The 7671-nt window shown below is 49.3% G+C and overlaps 1 long non-coding RNA gene and 1 pseudogene across 5 annotated transcripts; both read right to left on the bottom strand.

The window, feature by feature from the left end:
- LOC135561949 (sister chromatid cohesion protein PDS5 homolog A-like) overlaps positions 1 to 7452 on the bottom strand; it is a 52809-nt pseudogene extending 45357 nt beyond the window's left edge.
- LOC135561659 (uncharacterized) lies at positions 3608 to 4532 on the bottom strand. Of its 5 annotated transcripts, none has more exons than XR_010459591.1 (3): positions 4056 to 4532; positions 3724 to 4020; positions 3608 to 3656 (listed from the first exon to the last, which is right to left on the bottom strand). It is a non-coding gene; the product is annotated as an uncharacterized LOC135561659 (long non-coding RNA). The 5 variants fall into 5 exon arrangements; XR_010459590.1 differs by having other exon boundaries at positions 3611 to 3687; XR_010459593.1 differs by having other exon boundaries at positions 3611 to 3687; positions 3758 to 4020.
- Positions 7453 to 7671: the final 219 nt, after the last annotated feature.

The raw sequence follows: 7671 nt of genomic DNA, 5'->3' as shown, positions 1-7671 counted from the left end.
CCACTACTGCATCACTGGGGGTCGCGTCTGGTTCAGCTGCAGCCAGAAGAGCCTGGAGGGATAACAGTACTGTCCTCAGAGTCACAGCTGCTGCCCTGGGAGACAGGAAGAGGAGGGGCTATAGAGAGAGGAGGGGTTAGAGAGAGGAGGTTCTGGCCCTGGGGGAGACAGGAATGAGGAGGGGTAGAGAGGAGAGTAGGGGTTAGAGAGAGGAGGTGCTGCACCTGGGAGACAGGAAGAGGAGGGGTTAGAGAGAGGAGGGGTTAGGAGAGAGGAGGTGCTGCCCTGGGAGGCGGAGAGAGAGGAGGAGTTATAGGGAGAGGGAGGGGAGTTGTAGGGAGAGAGGAGGAGTTGCGGTGGAGAGAGGGTTATGGGAGGAGGAGGTTGTGAGAGAGGGTTGCAGGGAGAGAAGGAGTTGTAGGGAGAGAGGAGGAGTTGTAGGGAAGAGGAGGTGCTGCCTGGGGACGAAGCGGTAGGGAGAGAGGGGTTATAGGGAGGAGGAGTTGTAGGGAGAGAGGAGGAGTTGTAGGGAGAGAGGAGGAGTTGTAGGGAGGAGGAGGGTTATAGGAGGAGGTTATTGCAGGAGGAGAGGAGGGGTTATAGGGAGAGAGGAGGGGTTATAGGGAGGAGTTGTAGGGAGAGAGGAGGGGTTATAGGGAGAGAGGAGGGGTTATAGGGAGAGAGGAGGAGTTGTAGGGAGAGAGGAGGTTATAGGAGGAGGGGTTATAGGAGGAGAGGAGGTTGTGGGGAGAGGAGGAGTTGTAGGGAGAGAGGAGGGTTGTGGGGGAGAGAGGAGGGGTTATAGGGAGAGAGGAGGAGTTGTAGGGAGAGGGAGGTTGTAGGGAGAGAGGAGGGGTTATAGGGAGAGAGGAGAGTTGTAGGAGAGAGGAGGAGTTGTAGGGAGAGAGGAGGAGTTTGGAGGAGAGAGGAGGAGGGGTTATAGGGAGGTTAGAGGAGGGGTTATAGGGAGAGAGGAGGAGTTGTAGGGAGAGAGGAGGAGTTGTAGGGAGAGAGGGAGAGGAGTTGTAGGGAGAGAGGAGGGTTATAGGGAGAGAGGAGGAGTTGTAGGGAGAGGAGGGGTTATAGGGAGAGAGGAGGAGTTGTAGGGAGAGAGGAGGGGTTATAGGGGAGAGAGGAGGATTTATAGGGAGAGAGGAGGAGTTGTAGGGAGAGAGGAGGGGGCTATAGGGAGAGAGGAGGAGTTGTAGGGAGGGGAGGAGGAGTTGTAGGGAGAGAGGAGGGGTTATAGGGAGGGAGGAGGAGTTGTGAGGGAGAGAGGAGGGGTTATAGGGAGAGAGGAGGGGTTGTAGGGAGAGAGGGGAGGGGTTATAGGGGAGAGGAGGAGTTGTAGGGGAGAGGAGGAGTTGTAGGGAGAGAGGAGTTGTAGGGAGAGAGGAGGGGTTATGGGGAGGAGAGGAGTTGTAGGAGAGGAGGGGTTAAGGGGAGAGAGGAGGGAGTTGTAGGGGAGAGGAGGGTTAGGCAGGAGGAAGGAGTTGTAGGGAGGGAGGGGTTACAGGAGAGAGGAGGAGTTGTAGGGAGAAGGAGGAGTTGTAGGAGAGAGGAGGAGTTGCAGGGAGAGAGGAGGAGTTGTAGGGAGAGAGGAGTTGTAGGGAGAGGAGGGGTTATAGGGAGGAGGAGTTGTAGGGAGAGAGGAGGGGTTATAGGGAGAGAGGAGGGGTTATTATAGGGAGAGAGGAGGGTTAGTAGGGAGAGAGGGAGGTTGGGGAGAGAGAGGAGGAGTTGTAGGGAGAGAGGAGGGGTTATAGGGAGAGGAGGAGTTGAGGGAGAGGGAGGAGTTGTAGGAGAGAGGAGGGGTTATAGGGAGAGAGGAGGATTGTAGGGAGAGAGGAGGTTGTAGGGAGAGGAAGGTAGGGAGAGAGGAGGAGTTGTGGTGGAGAGAGGAGAGTTGAGAGGAGGTAGAGGAGGTTGTGGGAGAGGAGGAGTTGTAGGAGAGAGGGAGGTTGCAGGGGAGAGAGGAGGAGTTGTAGGAGAGAGGAGTTGTAGGGGAGAGGAGGAGTTGTAGGGAGAGGGAGGGGTTGTAGGGAGAGGAGGAGTTGTAGGGAGAGGGGAGGGGTTATAGGGAGAGAGGAGGAGTTGTGAGAGAGGAGGAGTTGTAGGAGAGAGAGGAGGGGTTATAGGGAGAGAGGAGGGGTTGTAGGAGAGAGGAGGAGTTGTGGAGAGAGGAGTTGTAGGGGAGAGAGGAGGGGTTGTAGGGAGAGGAGGAGGAAGGTTGGAGAGAGGGGTTGTAGGGAGAGGAGGAGTTGTAGGGAGAGAGGAGGGAGTTGTAGGGAGAGGAGGAGTTGTAGGGAGAGGAGGAGGTTGTAGGGGAGAGAGGAGGGTTGTGAGAGAGAGGAGGGGTTATAGGGAGAGGGGAGGAGTTGTAGGGAGAGGAGGTTATGGAGGGAGAGAGGGAGGGGCGTAACTATGTGTGACTCACCACTGGTCTTTGGAGGATGTCCAGACAGATGGCTCCTGTTACTGAGCTGATGTTGGGGTGCCAGATCTTAGTGATGAACCTCACCTGGGGAGAGAGAGGGGTGTTAAACACAAGATAGTAGTGTACCATCATAGTGACTCTTAAAGGGATGTGTTTCTTACCTTGGGAGGAGGATTAAAGGGATGCGTTTCTTACCTTGGGAGGGTAATTAAAGGGATGTGTTTCTTACCTTGGGAGGAGGATTAAAGGGATGTGTTTCTTACCTTGGGAGGGTAATTAAAGGGATGTGTTTCTTACCTTGGGAGGAGGATTAAAGGGATGTGTTTCTTACCTTGGGAGGGTAATTAAAGGGATGTGTTTCTTACCTTGGGAGGAGGGTTAAAGGGATGTGTTTCTTACCTTGGGAGGAGGATTAAAGGGATGTGTTTCTTACCTTGGGAGGAGGATTAAAGGGATGTGTTTCTTACCTTGAGAGGATTAAAGGGATGTGTTTCTTACCTTGAGAGGATTAAAGGGATGTGTTTCTTACCTTGAAAGGATTAAAGGGATGTGTTTCTTACCTTGAGAGGATTAAAGGGATGTGTTTCTTACCTAGGGAGGGTTAAAGGGATGTGTTTCTTACCTTGGGAGGAGGATTAAAGGATTTTTCCTTGGGAGGGTAATTAAAGGATGTGTTTCTTACCTTAGAGGTAATTAAAGGGATGTGTTTCTACCTTGGGAGGGTTAAAGGGATGTGTTTACCTTGGGAGGAGGGTTAAAGGATGTGTTTCTTACCTTGGGAGGAGGGTTAAAGGATGTTTCTTACATTCGGGAGGAGGATTAAAGGATGTGTTTCTACCTTGGGAGGAGGATTAAAGGGATGTGTTTCTACCTTTGGGAGGGTTAAGGGATGTGTTTCTTACCTTGGGAGGAGGATTAAAGGATGTGTTTCTTACCTGCAGGAGGAGGGTTAAAGGGATGTGTTCTTACCTTGGGAGGGTTAAAGGGATGTGTTTTTACCTTGGGAGGAGGATTAAGGGGGATGTGTTCTTACCAGAGGAGGATTAAAGGGATTTGTTTCTTACCTTGGGAGGATTAAAGGATGTGTTTCTTACCTTGGGAGGGTTGAGATGTGTTTCTTACCTTGGAAGGTAATTAAAGGGATGCGGTTTCTTACCTGAGAGGGTTAAAGGATGTGTTTCTTACCTTGGGAGGAGGATTAAAGGGATGTGTTTCTTACCTTGGGAGGGTTAAAGGGATGTGTTTCTTACCTTGGGAGGGTCAGGATTAAAGGATGTGTTTCTTACCTTGGGAGGAGGGTTAAAGGGATGTGTTTCTTACCTTGGGAGGAGGGTTAAAGGGATGTGTTTCTTACCTTGGGAGGAGGATTAAAGGGATGTGTTTCTTACCTTGGGAGGATTAAAGGGATGTGTTTCTTACCTTGGGAGGAGGATTAAAGGGATGTGTTTCTTACCTTGGGAGGATTAAAGGGATGTGTTTCTTACCTTGGGAGGGTAATTAAAGGGATGTGTTTCTTACCTTGGGAGGGTAATTAAAGGGATGTGTTTCTTACCTTGGGAGGATTAAAGGGATGTGTTTCTTACCTCCTGGGAGATAATTAAAGGGATGTGTTTCTTACCTTGGGAGGGTAATTAAAGGGATGTGTTTCTTACCTTGGGAGGGTAATTAAAGGGATGTGTTTCTTACCTTGGGAGGGTAATTAAAGGGATGTGTTTCTTACCTTGGGAGGAGGATTAAAGGGATGTGTTTCTTACCTTGGGAGGGTAATTAAAGGGATGTGTTTCTTACCTTGGGAGGGTAATTAAAGGGATGTGTTTCTTACCTAGGGAGGGTAATTAAAGGGATGTGTTTCTTACCTTGGGAGGGTAATTAAAGGGATGTGTTTCTTACCTTGGGAGGATTAAAGGGATGTGTTTCTTACCTTGGGAGGAGGATTAAAGGGATGTGTTTCTTACCTTGGGAGGATTAAAGGGATGTGTTTCTTACCTTGGGAGGGTAATTAAAGGGATGTGTTTCTTACCTTGGGAGGAGGGTTAAAGGGATGTGTTTCTTACCTTGGGAGGGTAATTAAAGGGATGTGTTTCTTACCTTGGGAGGGTAATTAAAGGGATGTGTTTCTTACCTTGGGAGGGTTAAAGGGATACGTTTCTGGGATTTTGATTTCCAGTTGAAATCTGCCACCTTAGAAAGGAGAAAAAACAGTGCATATATGATCTGTATTGATGTGTGTCTGTGTGTGTGTGTGTGTGAACCTTGGCGTGATCCTGGACAACACCCTGTCGTTCTCAACTAACATCAAGGCGGTGGCCCGTTCTTGTAGGTTCATGCTCTACAACATCCGCAGAGTACGACCCTGCCTCACACAGGAAGCGGCGCAGGTCCTAATCCAGGCACTCGTCATCTCCCGTCTGGATTACTGCAACTCGCTGTTGGCTGGGCTCCCTGCCTGTGCCATTAAACCCCTACAACTCATCCAGAACGCCGCAGCCCGTCTGGTGTTCAACCTTCCCAAGTTCTCTCACGTCACCCCGCTCCTCCGCTCTCTCCACTGGCTTCCAGTTGAAGCTCGCATCCGCTACAAGACCATGGTGCTTGCCTACGGAGCTGTGAGGGGAACGGCACCTCAGTACCTCCAGGCTCTGATCAGGCCCTACACCCAAACAAGGGCACTGCGTTCATCCACCTCTGGCCTGCTCGCCTCCCTACCACTGAGGAAGTACAGTTCCCGCGCAGCCCAGTCAAAACTGTTCGCTGCTCTGGCCCCCCAATGGTGGAACAAACTCCCTCACGACTCCAGGACAGCGGAGTCAATCACCACCTTCCGGAGACACCTGAAACCCCACCTCTTTAAGGAATACCTAGGATAGGATAAAGTAATACTTCTCACCCCCCCCCCCTTAAAAGATTTAGATGCACTATTGTAAAGTGGCTGTTCCACTGGATGTCTTAAGGTGAACGCACCAATTTGTAAGTCGCTCTGGATAAGAGCGTCTGCTAAATGACTTAAATGTAAATGTAAATGAGTGTGTGTGTGTGTGTCACCTTCGTACGGCGTGTCTGGTGGTCCTGCGATCTCTCCTCGCAGCTCTGTGAAGTTTTCATCTACCAGATCCACCTTGATCTGGTTTTTACTCGTCTGTCAGAGAAAGAGAGGGATGGAGGGAGAGGGATGAGGAGAGAGGGAGGGAGAGGGATGAAGGGAGAGGGATGAGGAGGGAGAGGGATGAAGGGAGAGGGATGAGGAGAGAGAGGGAGGGAGGGAGAGGGATGAGGAGAGAGAGGGATGGAGAGAGAGGGAGGGAGAGGGATGAGGAGAGAGAGGGAAGGAGAGGGATGAGGAGAGAGATGAGGAGAGAGGGAGGGAGGGGGATGAGGAGAGAGATGAGGAGAGAGGGAGGGAGAGGGATGAGGAGAGAGGGAGGGAGAGGGATGAGGAGAGAGGGATGGAGGGATGAGGAGAGAGATGAGGAGAGAGGGATGAGGAGAGAGGGATGGAGAGGGATGAGGAGAGAGGGATGGAGAGAGGGAGGGATGAGGAGAGAGGGAGAGGGATGAAGGGAGGAGGGGAGGGATGAAGAGAAAGGGAGAGGGGGAAGAGAGAGGGAGAGGGATGAAGAGGGAGAAGAGAGAGGGATGAAGGGAAATGAAGAGGGGGAAGAGAGAGGGAGAGGGATGAAGAGGGGAAGAGGGATGAAGAGAGATTGTGGTTCCGTGAGGACCTTCTTCATTGACAAGTCCGTCCATCAGACCCCATCAACACAGTTATAGCAGTAGCCCACTGTCTGCCCCAATACTTCCCTTTGTTCTTATTGAAACAGGACATGGGAGATCCACATTTCATTTAGCAAGCTAAACAACTAAACAGTCTCTCATGATGTGCTATATTAAAGAACTGACAACAGTCTAGCTATCTAGCTACAGGGTCCAAAACTTCCTAAATAAATAATGTCTTCATAGCAAAGACACGAGCTTATTACGTAGTGAGAGGGGTGCACCGAGGCAGCTGTCAAACCAGCAGGCTAGCTAACAAGCTAGCTACCCTGTATTAGCTACCTAGCAACACAAGTTTTCTCCTTCAGCTAGTTAGCTTATGTCAGCTACAAAAACGTCAACACAGGGAGGATAAAAACAAACTATTTTTTAGCATCTTGACAACTATTTGGGCTGACACTCGACATTTTGGCGTTAGGGGCTTTTGTTTTTGGTTTGTATGGGGTTTTGTCTTGTTATCTGTCGCAGGCCTGTCCCCTTTGGGCTAACATCCGCGATATTTCCTGATCTGTGTCGCCGACACCCTTTCACTTCGCACCGGGCATGTTGTCGCTCAATCACCGATAAAGTTCCCCTCGATAGGGCCTCGCTTGTTTTCCGCTGCATCAGAAACGCAGATTGGATAACTCGCAAGCTAAACATGTTCCTTTGCATGACAACTTGCAAAACATAAACAACTACAGTTTTAATTTAAACTGGTTTAAAAAAACGATTTGCCATAAGTAACCGTAAATAGTCATAAGGATATTTTTTTTTTATCAAACCTCTTCGCTTTTCAGAACTTCTTTGAACTCCCGTTTGATCCTCTGGACCGCTATATTCGCCATGGCTCTGCCGTCGCCCTCCGTCCAGTAGCGGGATGTTACACCTGGTCGAGCCTCGGTCCACTCCCGTTGCTGTGTGGATATCTTCTGTTACACTCTCCAGCCCTCCTCTCTCTCTATCTCTCTACCTCTATATTTCTACCTCTATATTTCTACCTCTCTCTTTCTCTACCTCTCTCTCCCTCTCTCTCTCTATCTACCCCTCTCTCTCTATCTACCTCTCTCTCTCTATCTCTCTACCTCTATATTTCTACCTCTCTATCTTTCTCTCTACCTCTCTCTATCACTGTCTATCTCTCTACCTCTCTATCTTTCTCTCTACCTCTCTCTCTTTCTCTACCTCTCTCTCAATTCAATTCAATTCAATGCAAGGGCTTTATTGGCATGGGAAACATGTGTTAACATTGCCAAAGCAAGTAAGGTAGATAATATATAAAGTGAAATAAACAATAAAAATTAACAGTAAGACATCACACATACAGAAGTTTCAAAACAGTAAAGACATTACAAATGTCATATGATATATATATACAGTGTTTTAACAATGTACAAATGGTAAAGGACACAAGATAAAATAAATAAGCATAAATATGGGTTGTATTTACAATGGTGTTTGTTCTTCACTGGTTGCCCTTTTCT

Source organism: Oncorhynchus nerka, linkage group LG18, assembly GCF_034236695.1.
Source record: "Oncorhynchus nerka isolate Pitt River linkage group LG18, Oner_Uvic_2.0, whole genome shotgun sequence".
NCBI classification, from domain to species: Eukaryota; Metazoa; Chordata; class Actinopteri; order Salmoniformes; family Salmonidae; genus Oncorhynchus; species Oncorhynchus nerka.
Note: the sequence above shows the minus strand (reverse complement) of the source record. Positions and strands in the feature narration are given on the sequence as shown.